This window comes from Canis lupus, chromosome 25 (genome assembly GCF_003254725.2).
Source record: "Canis lupus dingo isolate Sandy chromosome 25, ASM325472v2, whole genome shotgun sequence".
Classification (NCBI taxonomy): domain Eukaryota; kingdom Metazoa; phylum Chordata; class Mammalia; order Carnivora; family Canidae; genus Canis; species Canis lupus.
The window spans coordinates 13,211,397-13,230,252 of NC_064267.1; the positions used below are offsets into that span (position 1 = coordinate 13,211,397).

Sequence of the window (18,856 nt, forward strand, 5' to 3'; positions counted from 1 at the left end):
ATTATGTAATCTACTCATGGAAGTAACATCCCATTATCTTTGTCGTCTTCTATTGATTAGAAGCAGGCTACGGGTCCAGTTCACCCTCCAGAGGAGGGGATTACAAAACGACATGATTATCGGGAGGCAGAGGTACTCTCCTCTTTTCCTTTTGCCAGCACACTCAACCCACCAGCAAATCCTATTGGCTCTACCTTCCGTATATTCAGAAACAAGCACTTCTCACCACGTTCACCGCTACCACCCTGGTCCGAGCCATTGCTCTCTTTCAGCTAGAGTATTGCAATAGCCTCCTAATAGGTCTCCTTGTTCCTGAATTAGCCTTCACTGACTATTTTCAAAACAAACACTAGAAAAGATTCCATTAAAATTAGATCCTGTTGGGCAGCCCCAGTGGCGCAGCGGTTTAGCGCCGCCTGCAGCCCAGGGCGTGATCCTGGAGACCCGGGACTGAGTCCCACGCCAGGGCGCTCTGCATGGAGCTTGCTTCTCCCTCTGCCTGTGTGTCTCTCTCTCTGTGTCTCTATGAGTAAATAAAAATCTTAAAAAAAATTAGATCCTGTTATTTCCTATTTGACCTGAAAAAGCCAAAGTTTTTATAATGGCCATCAGCTTTCTACCCCTGGCTACCTCTCTGGCCTCATTTCCTATTATTCTCCCCTGTGCTCACTGCACATCAGCCACTCCTTGCTATTTCTGAAACAAGTATGTTCCCATTTTAGGGCTTTGTATTAAATGCTACCTCTGCCTGAAATGTCCTTGCTCCAGAACAACATGGCAACTTTCTCACCTTATTTAAGTCTTTACCCAAATGTCATCTTCGTAGTATAGCTTTCTCTAAATATCCTATTTGAAATTGCAAACTCCTATACCCTATTCCCATTGCTTGCTTTGTTTTTCTCCATAACACATATTCCTACTAATAAACTTACTGTTTGTCACTCTGCACTAGTATGTAGCCTCCCTGAGAACCAAGATTCTTTTTTTTTTTTTTTTTTAAGATTTATTTATTTTAGTGAGACAGAGAGAAAGAGAGTATGCACAAGTTGGGGAGGAGCAAAGGAAGAGGGAAAGGGAGAGAAACTCAAGGATGCTCCACGCCCAGTGTCCAATATGGGGCTTGATCCCAAGACCTTGAGATCAATGTTCAACTAACCGAGCCACCCAGGTGCCCCAAGAACTGAGATTCTTGTTTGGTTTACTGCTGTATCTATAGTAATTTAAACATGATAATATTTTAATATATATTTGTTTAGTGAGTAAATGTATTTCATATTTAATCCATCTGGAATTAATTCTTATGAATGGTTGGAGAGAAGAATGAACCCTAATCACTCCCCCCACCCATAAACAGGACCAATTATTCCAGCACCTTTTACTTAATAATCTATCTGACACACCACCCTTCCCCCACTGACTTGAATGAAATAGTCTAAATAGAGAGTAATGTTCCATAGAACATTATCCATTTCTCTACCAGCTTTTTAATATTCTAGCTTTATGGCAAGCTTTAATGAGGCTTGGCCTCATGAACACTGGAGCTGGGTAATGATTATGTATTCTCAAAAAGAATTTGTTGATTTTTCACTCTAGTTCTCTGACCTTTCATTTGACTCAGTCCCCCTTTGGATTTCTGGATTTTTCTGTTTCATGCTAAATGAACAATGCATCAGAACATTGGTGATGATGGTGATGATGAAGAAGAACCCATGAATCCACCAGCCATGACATCTTTTGGGTAAGAGAAGTGGTGAATAATGACAAATAAGATAAAATGGACAGTAGTAAGCCATTTTTTACAGCCCTAACTTTCACCAGCTAGTGTATGATCTCCATCTCCTCTCAGTCTTCCTGTTTCTTTCTGTGAGACTCCTCAGACTATTTCATGTGTGCTTGAAGGCAAGTTCTCTCAGCTCCCACCCACCACTGTCTAAGTCTACATGTCAGTAAGGATCTGATATTATAAAGGTCATATCTTAGATCTGTCAACCCTGGAGCTACCAAGAGACAACTTCCTGTTTAAGAGTAGATGTTGAGGTTTGGAATATTTTCCATTGTATTTGTAGACATTAAGGGAGCAGAGCTTGGTTCACTCAAATTGTCTCAATCATGTTATATCTTTAAACAGCTAACCCTCTGTATGAATAAGGAAAGAAGCCAAGTCATAGTTGGCTGCCCCAGTAAGAAAGATTATACTTTGCTTCACAGGAATGGGAACCACTGATCTTTACTACCAGTCATGCCCAAGTTCTCTGGGAGGATACAGGTAGTAATAGAAGGGAGTGATCAGAGTTATCCAGAACCTTGTGGGGAACCAAAAAAGGATAAGATACCAATGTCATACCATTATTTACTCAGACAGCCAGCACTGTACTACTCTTTTGTTCTCATTTTACACTTTGCCCACTTATAGTGGAATTTCTAGTTTCAAGTAAGCATACCCACATAGGGACCCAACAAAATTTAAAAATAAGAAACACTGAGAATGAGAGTATCATCACAGGATACAAATTTGGTCCCAATAAAAACAATGCCTGAAACACTTCCAGCAATCATTTAAGGTCTTCAAAACTATGACTAATGTCAATCTGTAGCCAAACAAAAGTCAGAATTCTTCTGAGTCTTAAAGGCAAACATGCCTAAAATAAATACACAAACTTAAACAATCACTTTACAACAAAGCCTTCTAATAAGAAAGCTAAATCGAAGGAGATACCTCAAATGTTAATTACAAAATGCATCACTTTCCCAACAATGGAGAAGTTGTGTCATCAGATAACTTAGTCCAATGAACTTTCAATATTATAATGTCAACAGCAGAGCCTCTGGAAAAGTTGAATTGAAAATAAACATTTTTTTCATTTTCTATGTCAGGAAATTTGAATAAAAATTGGTTAGATTTACTTACATTATTTCACTTACATCTATTTTTTTTAAAGATTTTATTTTATCTATTTGACAGAGAGAGGGAGAGTACAAGCGGGGGGTGGGAGGAGGGCAGAGGGAGAGAGAAAAGCAGGCTCCTTGCTGAGCAGAGAGCCTGATGCAGGGCTCTATCCCAGGACCCCGGGATCATGACCTGAGCCAAAGTCAAGACACTTAACTGACTAAGCCACCCAGTTGCCCCTATTTCAGTTACATCTATATTTCAGAAACAGCAGCACAGAATTTGAGTGGAAATGACATGTTCCTATTGCCAGCTCTGAGAATGCATGTGGAGAGGCTGAATTTAGACCACAAGAAAAAGAGAAAATTTAAGTTGAATGAATAAGAACAAATGCCTTGATGACCTTATTCATTGGAGCATCCTCTAGCTTTTGCTTTACAGGTTGTCACAACCTGGAGTTTCAAGTGACTCTGGTAAACTCAACCACAGCAAGTTGAACGTGCTTAGGTCTGGATTTTGTAGCCTGTAGAGATGGAAACCGCATGAAGTGGCCCTTGTGCTCCAAATACCTTCATGTTGTTTCTAAAGAGCTCATTGGTGGGCTCATGTTACCTTTTGAGCATTACAGAGTCAGACTTCCCCATTCTGATGTGTTGCCAATCATGTGAGAAATTATCCTTGGACTGGGGAGACTAACTTCCCAAGTGCCTTGCTTATCCTCTATGTCTGACCTTTGGTTCCTTCTTGCTTTACAGGATGTTTGCAGATAGCAGGGGTTGCTGCCAGAACTGTCTTATCCCTAGTCTTCTATCCCTGAATTCCTAGTCTTCTCTGTGCCTCTGAGAAGACTTCTATTTAATAACTAAAGTAAAACATCAGATTATGCCCTATCCTCAACCATATGCCCAAACTAAAAGGCTTATCTGCCCTGATTCTCCCTCTCACCTGGCTGCCTAGGTCAATACGAATCTATAGAATATCTCCCTGTTTTTAAAATTTGATTTAATTTTTCTTTATTTATTTATTCATGAGAAACACAGAAATAGAGAGGCAGAGACATAGGCAGAGGGAGAAGCAGGCTCCCCGTGGGGAGCCCAGTGTGGGATTCGATCTCGGAACCTCAGGATCATGCTCTGAGCCGAAGGCAGACGCTCAACCACTGAGCCACCCAGGCATCCCTCTCCCTGCTAGTCTTATTGAAATCCTGGAAAGTCATCTTGGAAGGCTCTACTTTTCCTAGGAAGTCATCTTTGCTTACTCTAATAGAAACTGTTCTACCTCACTTAAAATTGTTTTTCTTTCTTTTTTTTTTTTTAAGATTTTATTCATCCATTCATGAAAGACCCACAGAGAGAGAGAGGGAGGCAGAAACACAGGCAGAGGGAGAAACAGGCTCCATGCAGGGAGCCCGATGTGGGTCTCCAGGATCACGCCACAGGCCGAAGGCAGACACTAAACCACTGAGCCACCTGGGCTGCCCTAAAATTGTTTTTCCCTCAAGACCAGAGTAAGATCTTCAGAGGACCATGGCTCTGAAAAGGCTTTGGTATTATTCCATTATTCAAAATGTAAACATTTCTAAAATATAAAATATGTGTACAAAGATCTAACTGGTTCTACCCACCCCCTCCATAATTGCTAGATCGGAGATTATTTTAGTGGCAGGGAGGGGCAGGGGGAGAGAGAGAAAATCTTAAGCAGGCTCCATGCCCAGCGCAGAGCCTGATGTGGTGAGATCATGACCTGAACTGAAATAAAGAATGAGCCCCCTATGTGCCCCAGCAGGTGATTTTTCAAAAAAAAAAAAAAATATATATATATATAAAATTCTTTCAAAAATTATTTTGGTACCCCTGGTTTGGTGGTATTTAAGGTGATGCTAAGGCTGTCTATTGGATTATCCACCTGTTTCCTTCAGTGGAAGAAATGCATTATGAGACTGGGGACTTTTCTAGCTGATTAATCACTGTATCTCTGAAACCTAGAATAGAATCCACATACAATAGGTGTTCAATTTGTTCAACTAAAGGAAAAAAAGGAAATCTTCTGGCTGTCTGCATATAAAGAACTTCATGTGGGGGATGTGTAGGTGGGGATACTGGTTTTCTCCTGTGCTTTTTAAGACAAGGACCTATGCATGGGGGCTACTGGGACTGAACATAAGAATTTTGTGACATTTAGTGTTGGTCAACATTGCCTTTTGTGGTTTTGTAAAATAATAACATTCCCATCAGTGGAAGTACTCAGATTAGAGAAGCATCTATTAAGGAATTCCTTCTAATACAAAGGAGTTTGAAGAGATGAAAGGAGTTTGAAGAGAGGATTTGAAAAAAAAGTTTTTTTTGGAAACAATATATTTATTAGAAATATTCCACAGCCACACATCACAGCTTCCGCGTTAATAGCTGGATATACCACGTGGGCGTGTCCCGTCCTCACGGTGCTGGGGGTGCCCTTTGTAGAAACGAGGCCACTGATGTATCAAGTGCATTCAACTAATGTAGTTAAAATCAGGGAGCTACTGAGGATGTTAGAGACTTAGCCAAGGTCTAACCTGAGTCAGAAAAGTGAAATACCCAGGGAGCCAGGACAGATGCAATATTAAAAATACTTTTTACAAATGTGGCTAGGCTGTGGTGGAATAATGGCCCCCAACGACGTCTACATCTTAATCCCTGGAACCTTTCAGTGTTACTTTATGTGGCAGAAGGTGTTTTATACATGTGATGAAGGTAAGGACCTTAAAATAGGGAGATTTTTCTGGGTTATGGGGGGAATAATCTAATTATGTGTCCTTAAAATCAGACAATGTTTCTGGCTGATATCACAGTCAAAGGATGATGTGAGGAACAGTCAGAGAAATGCTGGCTTTGAAGAAAGAGGAAGGGGGCTACAAACCAAGGACTACAGCTGGATTTTAAAAGGTAGAAAAGGCAAGAGTCCCCTTGCCTCCACACATAGCCCCCAAAGAAGGAACACAGCCCTGCTATCACTTTGATTTTGACTTCTGTTTTGACTTCTGTTGGACTCTAAGGTACAGAACTGTAAAGTAATAAGTTTGTATTTTAATCAAGTTTGTTGGAAAACTAATACAACAACCTTTAAGGCTGTTTTCCAGATCTAAGTTTCCATAATACTAAATTGTTAGAGGAGGGACTGGATTAATAACAGGAAAACAATTCCAAAGGTGAGAGTTTTTAAACTTGGAGGTGGTTTATCAAGTAGATTATGAAATCCCTATCTCCCAGAAGCTTAAAGATCAAAGTGAGTGAATGTGATCTGTCAAGAACTCAGTCTAAAGTTCCATTACCCGAGTTCTGGGGATAATAAGCTAGATGAATTCCTATTCCCTGGAGTCTATAAAAGAGCTCAGAAAAGGTAGCGTCTCTATAAGATTGGGACAAACTGCATTCATTCGCTCACTGATTCATTCATTCATTCATTCATTCATTCAGATGGCCTTTAAATGGAATTTGTCTTCTGACTGCTTTGGGTTTTAGGTGAAAATGTCCAAATTGAAGCAATTTAAAATTTCCTTTTTGGAATGAAATATAAAATATCACATGAACATGTACATAAATAACACAGCCACTGATATTATGTTCAAATGAGCCTGCCATATGATTTTGAATGAGTGAGCAAGGCTGCTTATTTCCATACAAAGGTATGTTACAATAGGAACCATTTTTATTACATCTTAAATTTAAGAAAACTCCCTTTTATCTCAGGGAAATGCAAGCCTTTGAGCCCGAAAATCAATTTTCATACAACTAGAACCCTCTTCAGGAATCTGTTCTGACTTGCCAACTAAAGTCCTCCTCAGAGAGGGAGAGAATTGCTGCAGATTTCACTTAAAACTCCGCCTGGGTGGCTCAGTGGTTGGGCATCTGCCTTTGGCTCAGCGTGTGATCCCAGTCTGGGGATTGAGTCCCACATCGGGCTCCCTGCTATGAGCCTGCTTCTTCCTCTGCCTATGTCTTTGCCTCTTTCTCTGTGTCTCTCATGAATAAATAAATAAAATCTTAAAAAAAAAAAAAAAACTCCCCCTAGTCTACGCATTCATGTGTCACTAGCCTCTGGCTTCAAGGAAGTCTGCAAATGTGACTTAAGCAACGTCTGGAGGTTCCTGCTTTTTTTTGGGAGGATTACACTTGTTTGGGAAAGTGATATGTGAATTCAGCAGGACTGTTGATAATTCCAGGAGCTACTCAGCCCTATGTGATGTGAGGTATCTCTCTCAAACTGACCAGTGGCATTTTGACAACAGATTTACTGTCTCAAAGTCAGTCTTCCTTCTCCATGTGGCATAGTTCCTGTTGGAGTCTGTTTACCGGGAGGTGAAGAGGGAGTGGATGTAGGGGGTGGATAGTGTCATAATTACCTCCTTTGCACCGTCATCATGTCTCATCTGCCACCAACCAGTTTAGTGGTATAGAATCTAGTTTTGCATCAGTGATGATGAGGCCACTTTACCTAGATGCTGCATCTGTTCTTGAAAATCTGTCAGCAAGAAGACATTATGATGGGCTGGATAGTGGCCTTCAAATGACCAGTTACACCCCCTACAATTCCCAGACGTGGGACATTAACCCCATTTTGTCCAGAGGAAACTGAAGATGAGAGAACTGTAGAGTCACGTTTTTGGTCACCTCCTGACTTCTGGTTCTGTTGTTTGACTTCTAGTCCAGGGTGTTTTATGCTTCAGAGCACCGCGATCCAAACTGGGTTCAAACAGGGCTGAGGCTAAACATTTCATAAAGAGATGTAGCATCTGGGTTGAGAGCACAGCCTCTGGAGTCCAGGAGATCGGGGTGTGAATCCTGTCACTGGTAATGTGACCTTGCATAAGTTACTAAACCATTAATTTACCCAGCAAGTCAGAATCTGGCCTAATCCCTGGCAAGGGGACTCCAAAGACTGGGGTAATTTTTATTTTTTAACCAGCCTATCAGATGGGAGCAGGGAAGAGTAGGTGGATGTGGTTCAGAGGAGTCAGAAATTAACTGAGACCCAGAGAATGAAGAGGGGTGACCTTTCTTGCTCGCCAGAGTTGATATTCTTACCGGCTACATAGACACCCCAAGAACTCTTATATTCCTGCTATCCCCAAGGCTATTACCCTGTCCTACCACCAAACATTCACCTTTTTTTTTCTTTTTGTTTCATGAGAGACACAGAGAGGCAGGCAGAGGCAGAGGGAGAAGCAGGCTCCCCGGGGGGGGAAGGCCAACACAGGACTAGATCCTAGGACCCCAGGGTCACACCCTGAGCCAAAGGCAGATGCTCAACCGCTGAGCCACCCAGGTGTCCACATTCACCCTTCTTGAGACAGCATTAAGTGTCCGTCTTATTGACTTATTCATGTTGAAGAAAATGGTGGGTATTTGTCATTTCTAATGGCTGAGTAATATTCCATTGTGTACATAGACCACAGCTTCTTCATCCATTCATCTGTCGATGGACACCGAGGCTCCTTCCACAGTTTGGCTATCGTGGACATTGCTGCTAGAAACATCGGGGTGCAGGTGTCCCTGGCGTTTCACTGCATCTGTATCTTTGGGGTAAATCCCCAGAAGTGCAATTGCTGGGTCATAGGGCAGGTCTATTTTTAATTATTTGAGGATCCTCCACACAGTTTTCCAGAGTGGCTGCACCAGTTCACATTCCCACCAAGAGTGTAAGAGGGTTCCCTTTTCTCCGCATCCTCTCCAACATTTGTTGTTTCCTGCCTTGTTAATTTTCCCCATTCTCACTGGTGTGAGGTGGTATCTCATTGTGGTTTTGATTTGTATTTCCCTGATGGCAAGTGATGCAGAGCATTTTCTCATGTGCGTGGTGGCCGTGTCTATGTCTTCCTCTGTGAGATTTCTGTTCATGTCTTTTGCCCATTTCATGATTGGATTGTTTGTTTCTTTGGTGTTGAGTTTGATAAGTTCTTTATAGATCTTGGAAACTAGCCCTTTATCTGATAGGTCATTTGCAAACATCTTCTCCCATTCTGTAGGTTGTCTTTCAGTTTTGTTGACTGTTTCTTTTGCTGTGCAGAAGATTTTTTATCTTAAGTCCCAATAGTTCATTTTTGCTTTGGTTTCTCTTGCCTTCATGGATGTATCTTTACATGGTCTCATTCATTTGGGGAATATAAAAAATAGTGAAAGGGAATAAAGGGGAAAGGAGAGAAAATGAGTGGGAAATATCAGAAAGGGAGACAGAACATGAGAGACTCCTAACTGGGAAAGGAACAAGGGGAGGTGGAAGGGGAGGAGGGCGGGGGTGGGGGTGACTGGGTGACGGGCACTCGGGGGGCACCTGACGGGATGAGCACTGGGTATATGCTATATGTTGGCAAATTAAACTCCAATAAAAAAAAAATTGAAAAGTTTCCGTCCTATTGTCTCCCGCCGGGTTTCCAGCCGAAGGATGGGACCTCCGGCATCGCCAGGGCCAGAGGAGCCCGCGGGGCCCGCACGCTGCGGGAGGGGGGGGGGGGGGGGCGCCGCCCGCAGCTGCAGACCAGGCGAGGCTCTGGAGAAGTCCTGCCCGTGCGCGGGCGACGGAGGAGCGCTGGAGGCTTGGAACCTGAGCCTCGGCCGCGTCCCCGCCGTCGGCACACCCCGCGGCCCGCGCCCGGGAGCAAGGGGCCAGGACTCCGCGACGGCGGCCGAGGAGGCCCACGCGCGGGGCCCGGGCGGATCAGCGCCCCGCCCCCCCCCCCCCGACGGCTGTGCGCGTGCGCGCCTCGGGACGCCGAGGCCGGAAGCCGCGTGTGGTGCGCGGTCCGCGGGCCTGCGGTGCGGGGCGAAGCCGGGCTGCGGGGCCGACTCAGCCCCTGCCGTGGCGCACCCGCGCCGGGGCCAGCTGCGAGCGCCCCGCGGAGAAAGTGGGCTGGCAGGACCGCGTCGGGCCGAGTGACTGGCTGCCGACTTGGTCTCTGGCGCGCCCCTCGCCTGTACGCGCGCTGCCGGCGCTTCCGTCACCGAGGGGTGCAGGGGTGGCGAGGGCGGGACGAAGAGCGAGAGGGGAGGATGTCCTTCCCCATCACCCGCGACTGCGAAGAGCAACCCCTGCGCTGCGGTGGCAGCTCCGGTTGTTGTGCTTGTGCTCCCTCCTCCTCTCCCTCTGGAGGATCAGCTTCTGGAAGGCTGTGCTGGGGACAGCTTTACTTGCCCAGAGACCGGTCATTTACGACATTTGCGCTGTTCTTTTAAGCTACACGTTGCAAAACATTTTAAAATTTATTTATTCATAGAGAGAGAAATAGAGAGGCAGGGACACAGGCAGAGGGAGAAGCAGGCTCCCTGCAGGGAGCCCGACGTGGGACTCGATCCCGGGTCTACCAGGACCACGCTCCGAGCCAAAGGCAGGTGGTAAACCACTGTGCCACCTGGGGATCCCGCAAAAACGTTTCTTGATACGGCTGTATATTCCTTATATTGTATTATATTCACTAGTTCCCCTGCTAGAGGAAAGAAAGTAGTCTAAGGTATATGTATGAAGAGACTCTTCGGAGAAGTATTAAATGGTTGGGGAGAAGGCAACTCACCAGACAGCCAGCATTATTGCATGAAGAACCGTGGGAGCAAACATTAGACTCTTAGGGATCATGGTTGGGTTGTCAGGCTTTTTCTGTTAAGTTATGGTAAAGATGTATTTGTGAATAGAGGGGCCCATTTTACATCTTAGGAAGAAGACTGATGGACTACCTAGTTATGTTTTAGGAAGTATGAGCCCATTGTAGTAGGCTGAAAATGTACCAACCCCCAATATACCCACATCCTAAGTCCTGGAACCTGTGAATGTCACCTCAATTGGAAAAAAAAAAGTGAGTTTGCAGCTGTGATTAAATAAGGATCTCTAGATGGAGAGTTTATCTTGGAGTAGCAGAGTGGGCCCTAAATGCAATCACAGGTGTCCTTAAATAGAGAGAGGCAAAGGGAGATTGGACACAGGAAATAGAGAAGGAGGCCATGTGAAGATGAAAGCAGAGATTGGAGTTTTATGGCCACAAGCCAAGGAATGTTGGCAGCCATCAGAAGCTGGATGGGCTGAGGACTAGATTCTTCATCAGAGCCTCCAAAGGGAGCAAAGCGGTGCTTTGCGGATACCTTGATTTTTTTTTTTTCTTTTTAAAAATTTTATTTATGTTACAGTGTAAGAGTGTGCAGGTGGGGGCCGACGGGGGGAGGGGCAGAGGGAGAGAAAGAATCTCAAGCAGACTCCCTGCTGAGCAGGGAGCCAGTGGTTCCAGGGCGGGATCCTAGAACCCAGAGATTATGACCTGAGCCAAAATCAAGACTCGGCTGCTTAACCTACTGAGCCACCCAGGCACCCCGATACATTATAATTTCTTATTTAATTTCTCATTTAGTGCAAGTTCTTTTCCTTATGGAAATTGCGGTCTAGTGGGGTATCACATGCTAGAGTTTATAGGCAAGGAAATGACTTTTGAGTGTGTAGGGATCTGGAAATTATTCAGTGTTCAATGTAATTGGAACATAGAGGGTGAGGGACTAGACTAAGTAACCAGGGGTCAGGTAATAGAACACTCTTGTTAAGGAGCTTTGGCTCCATTTTGAGGGCAGTTGTGTTTTTAAGCAGAGAGTGACATCATCATATTTGTATTTTGGAAAGAAATAAGCATTGTAGAGTAGACATAACTAGAGGCAGGAGGATCTTGCAACAGTGCAGGTGAGAAACAAGTGGCTAACTTCTGGCAATGGTGGTGGAGGGGGAAGGTATTTAAGTGGAGGTTGCTTTTTAGTTGGATGTGGAAAGTCAGAGAGTAAGCTGAAGGGTTTTAGTTAAGTTTCTGGCAGCAGGATAGATTGTACAACTATTTCTCAACTTATAGAAAATGTAAGATGGAATGGGTTTGGGGTGACTTGAATTTGGGCCTTTCATAGTTATGATTATCACCTGGGTGTTGAAGAATGAATAGACTTTCACACGGACAGGGCTTCAAACAAGAAAAGATTAGAGTTCTACTGCCCACTGATGTTTAGGAGGTAGGCAGAGGAAGAGGATGCTGCCAGGAAGTGACACGGGGGTCTAAGAAGAATCTGTTGGAGCTGTTGACAAACAGGACATTGGTGATCTTTGTGAGTAGTTTCCATGGAGTGGTAGTAGCCAGATTTCATTAAGTTGAGTGGTTAATGGGAGTTGATGAAGCAGGGTCAGCTGGTATAGACATTACTTCCAAGAGGTTTGTCTTTGTATCAGCTCCTTAGAACTGCTGTATCCAGAAGTTTTGTGTCAGTTTCTGAGAGCACAACAAACCAGGTGGCTTAAAACAACAGAAGTGTATTCTCACAGTCTCAGATCAAGGTTATCTATGAAGCTATGCTCTATCTCAGATCTTGAGTAGAAATCCTATCTTGCCTCTTCCTTTTTTTTTTTTAAAGATTTATTTATTCATTCATGAGAGACACACACACATACACACAGAGAGAGAGAGAGAGAGAGAGAGAGAGAGGCAGAGACACAGGCAGAGAGAGAAGCAGGCTCCATGCAGGGAGCCCGATGTGGGACTTGATCCCAGGATCTCCAGGATCACGCCCCGGCTGAAGGCAGGCGCTAAACCACTGAGCCACCCAGGGATCCCCTATCTTGCCTCTTCCTAGTTTTTGGCAGTGGCTGTCAATTCTTGGTGTTTCCTTGCTGGTAGACACATCACTCCAATCTCTCTCTGTCCATCATCCCATGGCATTCTCTTTGTGTGTTTCTGTCTTCACATGGCATTTTCTTCTTATAAGGACACCAGTCCTGTTGGATTAGGATCTACTCAACGATATCTTCTCAACTTGGTTACGTCTGCAAAGACCCTACTTCCAAATAAGAGCATGTTCTTAAATATTATAGGTTAGGATATCAACATATCTTTTTAGGGGGCACAGTCTAATCCATAGCAGTCTTTAAAGGGAGGCAGGGAAGAGTGTGCTTAAAGTAAAAATATAGACTAGATAATCCAGGAAATGAACTGAAGACAAATTTCCCTATATAACAATAGCCAGTCTTTTTTTTTTATTTTAAATTATTTTTAAAGAGGGAGAGAGGGGTGGGGGGTGAGAGATGGGGCAGAGGGAGAGGGAGAGGGGGAGAGAGAATCCCAAGCAGGCTCCATGCCCAGTGCAAAGCCCAACATGGGGCTTGATCTCACGACCCTGAGATCATGATCTGAGCCTAAATCAACATTCAGGAGCTTTACTGACTGAGACACTCAGGTGCCCCAACAATGGCCTGTCTTGACCAGAAAGGTGGAATTTCAGTTCAGGGTTTATCAGCCAACCCTTCTTTCTGTTTCACATCAGGCCTCACAACCCAGACAACCATCATTGCCGTTCAGTGATTTCACCTCCTCTTGGTCAGATCTAAGGTTTCACTTCTTAGAACACAAAGTGTTAGGTTTGTCCAGAGAAAGTCCACTGCTGGCTTTCCCTGGAATGTGAGAATACTGTGTTCTACCTTTCCCTGATCAAACACATAGCCACTGTGCCTTGAGTATCATAAGTTTTAAATAAGTATGAGAGAACCATAAGAAATCTAGCATTTTTGTTTTCCATGCACATTTTCAAATAGAAATTGTGTTGCATCTTGCTATAACTTGGAAGTGCATGCTTCTGTACAGGGACATCACTGCAAAAGTGAAGGGGTGGTCACTGCAAAAGTGAAGGGGTGATGGTTTATTTTCTGGCCCACCCTCTCTGACTCCCTGGCACTTTCTTCTGGTTCTCCCGCCCTCCCCAGTGTTCCTCACTTTCAGGCTGCTCATGACCTGCAAACAAGGTACATCCGTACAATATTTCTTAGGATGCCAGGAGCTGTTATGGTAACCAGGCACCAAAGACTAATAAGCCAAGCTTTATCTTAGGGAGGGCAATGTGATAAGCCCTAAGGATATCCCACAGTTACTCACTAGGGGTTATCTTAGAGAAGAGGGGATGATGAATGTGCCTGAGGACTTGGGGGCTGGAGAAGGAAGCTCCTTATTCTTTGGGTTAGGGTATTCTCTTAAAAATACACCTGATTTAGAAAATGAACACCTTGGTTAATACTGAACTCCTTGGCTACTAAAGCATCAAGAGGCACCTCATTGTGAGCAAGACTCTTTGGAAATTGTTATGGATTGAATTATGTCCCCTCAAAAAATTCATATGAATCCCTAGTGCCTCAGGATGTGACTGTATTTGGAAATAGGGCCTTTAAAGAGGTAATTATGTGAAAATGGGGCCTTTAGAGTGGACCTTAATCCAGTATGATTGGTATCCTTACAAGAAGAGATTAGAATCCACAGAGAGCCTCCAGGGATATGTGTTCATACAGGAAAGACCACATGAGAACACAGCAAGAAGGTGGCCATCTGCAAGGCAAGGAAAGAGGTCTCAGGAAATCTAACCTGCCGGCACCTTGCTCTTCTAACCTCCAGAACTATGAAAAAATGGATTTATATCATGTCGTCATGTAGTTTGTGGCATTTTGTTATGGCAGTCCTACCAAACTGATATGAGAATGGGTGTTATTAAGTCTCCTGGTGGACAGTCTAGAAGCATGGCCTGCCCCACAGTTTCCCTAGACTGTAACCCATCATATGGTCATAGCATCCTATGGAAAGCTGATAAGGGGCTCTAAGCTGGGTATGATATGGAGAAACATAGAAAGTTGAGCAGATTTAGTTCTTGGTCTCTGCTACCTGGGTTTATGTTACTATTCATCCAGTTAACATATTTGCCACAAGTGATGCTTCACTTTAAAAATAGAAATAGGGGAAGAAGGCTAACTCTGGTTCATGTGCTGATTTCCAAGTGCAATTGAACTCATGAAATGTTCCCTTTTCAGATTCATCCAGGGAAGCAAACCTACAGTTGAGAGGATGATAGTGAATCAGAAACAAGCTGTTTCATGGCACATGAAGCATGGGCATCACTTCACCAACTGATACTCTAATAACTTAAATGCTGTGGTAAGAAGACATGAAAAGTGTACATGCACATGTGTGGAATTTACCTGGAAATGATGGGGCACAGGAAGAGGATGAAACCTAAATCACCTTTTTTAAAAAAATAAATAAATAAAAGAGCTATAAAACTTCTCCTGTCCATCTATGGCAGATAGCTTTACCAAGTAATCTGTCTTTTGATTTTTTTTTCCTCTCATGAGTAATTTTTCTTCATCTCCTGACTGCATGTCCATACTCCTCACTTGCTTGTATATTTAATGTTTGTCCCCTACCCCCAAGCCATCTTCAGCATTTCCAATATATTTCCTTGAAAAACTACATATTGGAATTTATTTTGTATACATTTTAATTTTTTTTATGTGAAGGATATTGTGCTATGAATCTCATTCTGCTAACTTTTATAAAATGTTAGGTCTTCAGGACCTATTCATGTTACTTTATAGAATATGCTTCTGACTGGTGTATATTCTATTGCATTCACATACCATAGCTCATCTTTCCCTCTACTCATACTTAGCAGCCTTGGTGAGTCAGAAGGACAAGAAGTGCCGCAGCTCAGCATTGTCTCAGGAGCACCGTGCAAGGGCAGTGCTGAGCCAACTGTCAGAATTTCCAGAGGCAAGCTGGGAAGGTTACAGCTCATTCTGGGCCAAGACTGGGGCCAGGTCCGTCAGGATTAGGGCTGTTGGTGCTAAGTGAAGACATTCAGGATATTAACCCTAAAAGGCCAGTTTTCTGGTCAAAGGTGGTGTCGCCAGCCTGACTGGTGAGTAACTAGGAAGCCCTCTATTTCAGGGTGTGGCCCCTTTAAGCAGCAGCTGTGCAACTGTTCCAGTAACTGAACTCAGCTCCATTCTCGGATGTCCCAGGCTCATCCAGGGAGCTGTTCCTTCCCTTTCATTCTAGGGTCTTGCCCTTGAAATTTTGTGGAACAGGTGTCCCATACCCTAAATGGCCAGAGAGGCAGTAAACTGAGATGATAGATTCATATGTCATTTACTTATTGCTTAAAAACGCTCTAGTGGTTTGGACTGTCACTGTTTGGCAGATGCCAATGCAGTCAGGCTGTGTGATGTATGTCAATGCACGTGAATGAAATTCAACAAACGTGTATTTTCACCACACAAAATAAACAAACCTATATATTTATATCATATATATATATATAACTATACATAGCATATACTGTATAACTATATATAGTATATAAACAACCTTATATATATAGTAATTTTTGTTTTTAAATTTAAATTTTTAAAGAAATCATTGGAGATAAGGCAAAGCAAAAATCACCTTTAACCATTATCTCAAGGCTCAGTCCTCCTGTTCTCTTCCCTCTGCCTCTGCTCCAGGCAATTATTATTCTATGTTGTGTATGATTTCAGTGGCTTAAAAATACATTTATATACTTACATTTATAATACATTTACATTTACAAATATAGAGCCATAAGCAAGATACAATATTGTAGTTTTGTTTCTGAAAAGTTTACATAAATGATTTAATAGAGTACATATATCATTTTCACATCATTCTTAGATTTCTGAGCTCTATCATATTGATCACCTAGCCATAGTCACTCTTTTAAATGTCTCCACAATATTTCATCATATGATTAAGATGGGTTTTATTTAATTGTTCCTCTACTGATAAGTATTTAGGTTTATCCTTTTTTTTTTCATGGTTACAAACAGTGGAAATGCACATTCTTGTTCACACCTCCTTGTATACATGCACGAGATTTTTTTAAAAGCTATAATTAGAAGCAGAAGTACAGTAGTCCACTATTAACCACGGTTTTGCTCTCCACAGTCTCAGTCACCCCCGGGGGGTCACTCACGGTCCAGAAGCAGATGATCCTCCTTCTGGCATATGGTCAGAAGGCCAATAGTAGCCTAACACTAGCTCACAATGCCCACATCATTCACTACACTTTGTCTTCTCACACAGGCATTTTATCATCTCACATCATCACAAGAGGGTGAATTACAATACTGTCAAGATATTTTGAGAAAGCAACCACATTCACATAACTTCTGTTACAGTATATTGTTATAATTGGCCTATTTTATTATTATTGCTGTTGTTCTCTTAGCATGACTAATTTATATATATTAAACTTCATCATAAATGTGTAGGTATAGGAAATAACATAGTGTTCATAAGGCTCGGTACTCTGTGTTTCCATGCATTGACTGGGGGTCTTGGAATATATCACCCATGGATGAGGAATGACTACTGTACTGGATTGTGGGACACTGAAGTCTAAACTTAGACTCCGAAATGGTTGAATTAATTTGTACTCCCACCTGTCCTCTACTAGTTTCTAATTCCCCATGTCCTCACCAGCCTTGGCTTTGTCATACTCTTTAGTATTTAGCTTTAGCTTGATTGAACTTGAGCATATTTTCATGTATTGATAGGCCATTTTGCTTTTTTCTTTCTATAAGTTAATCACCAATTTGTATATTGATCATGTTTTTATATTTTTTATTGATTTGTAGGAATTCTTTAAATCATCTGGGTAGAAAACCTGTGTCAGTTATATACATTAAAATATATTCTGGAGGTATGTAGTTTTTTTTTTATGTAGTTTGTTTTTAATTCTATTTCACTTTTTAATGTACCAAAGGTTCTTTATTTTCATGAGGTAAGTCAGATTAATTAGTATTTTCCTTTATGATTTGTGCTTTTGAACCTTTTTTTTTAAATTTTTTATTTATTTATGATAGGCACAGAGTGAGAGAGAGAGAGGCAGAGACACAGGCAGAGGGAGAAGCAGGCTCCATGCACTGGGAGCCCGAGGTGGGATTCGATCCCGGGTCTCCAGGATCACGCCCTGGGCCAAAGGCAGGCGCTAAACCTGCTGCGCCACCCAGGGATCCCTGAACCTTTTTGAAGTAATCTTTTCCATACCTTGATATCACACTGATTTAATTAATATTTTCTTTTGAATATTTGAAATTTTACTTTTCATACTTAGACATTTAGCCTATCTGAAATGTGTTATTTTATTTTATTTATTTATTTGAGAGAGGGAGAAGAGAGAGAGAGAGAGAGAGAATGTGAGCAGGGAGGGGGGTGGCAGAGAGGGAGACAGAGAGAGAGAAAGAGAGAGAGAGAGAGAGAGATAGGCAGAGACACAGGCAGAGGGAGAAGCAGACTCCATGCAGGGAGCCTGACTTGGGACTCGATTCCGGGTCCCCAGGATCACACCCTGGGCTGAAGGCGGTGCTAAATCTCTGAGCCACCTGGGCTGCCCTCTACTTCACTTTAATCCTGAGATGAATCTGTGTGACTATGGGGTTTTCTCAGAGTCTCCTCCACTTGGGCACAACCTGAGCTTTGACTTACATTCCCCCCATTTCCTCACAGCTAACTTTAGTATTAATTGGCAGATTTCTTCAGGAGGAAAGTGCCTTTTGAATTTTTTGCTTACTTCTCTTGGTTTTTGTTTTTGATTAAAATTTGACTTGATAATAACTATCTTGCCTAATGAATTTAAAAAGCTTTTCTTCATCCTTTAAAGTCAGCATTTGAAGCTGTTTCAACAGAAAGTTTGGTCACAATACGATGGCGTACCATTATCTAAAGCCTTGTTTATATATACAAATAAATCACTGGTTTCTACATCTTGTTTATCAGCTTTTCATTCATTTCTTGACAGGATATCTGAGTCTCCTGCTTCTAGCTTGAATGTTTCAATGGTGATGTCTGAGTATGGCCCCAATATTCCCTCTCTTTCCAACCTTCATAAATGATTTGATTTGTCTTATAATGATTTTTTTCATTATGGTTAAAGTCTAATAAACTTTGCCAAGAAGTGTCTTGGCATTTATTTTGTGTCAGATCTTTCTTAGTTATGTTCTCATTAAAGAAAGGTCTATTTCACCAATATTTTTGTTTTATTTTTTATTTCTTGTTTAAGGATATGCATACATTAAATATCCGTTGTCCCACATCTATAATTTCTCTTCAGTTCTTTATCTTCTGTGCTCTTTTTCATTTCATTTTGC

At 42.5% G+C, this 18,856-nt stretch overlaps 2 protein-coding genes across 19 annotated transcripts in view; both read left to right on the top strand.

Annotated features, from left to right (window-relative positions):
* Positions 1 to 14,911, top strand: part of RNF6 (ring finger protein 6) — a 41,152-nt gene extending 26,241 nt beyond the window's left edge. For 2 of the 13 annotated variants that reach the window (XR_007405737.1, XR_007405725.1), the window contains 2 exons: positions 61 to 132; positions 1,594 to 2,868. The gene's annotated coding sequence lies outside the window, so the exon portion shown is untranslated. Of the gene's footprint in view, positions 1 to 60; positions 133 to 1,593; positions 2,869 to 3,642; positions 6,935 to 14,719 lie in introns of those variants that run through there. The other 11 variants (XR_007405727.1, XR_007405726.1, XR_007405729.1 and 8 more) reach the window with 11 other exon arrangements.
* Positions 14,912 to 15,408: 497 nt separating this feature from the next.
* The window catches only part of LOC112669509 (phospholipid-transporting ATPase IB-like), a 178,051-nt gene continuing 174,603 nt past the window's right edge, over positions 15,409 to 18,856 (top strand). For 2 of the 6 annotated variants that reach the window (XM_049100840.1, XM_049100842.1), the window contains exons 1-2: positions 15,416 to 15,606; positions 17,345 to 17,409. The gene's annotated coding sequence lies outside the window, so the exon portion shown is untranslated. Of the gene's footprint in view, positions 15,607 to 17,344; positions 17,410 to 18,856 lie in introns of all 6 variants that reach the window. The other 4 variants (XM_049100844.1, XM_049100845.1, XM_049100843.1 and 1 more) reach the window with 4 other exon arrangements.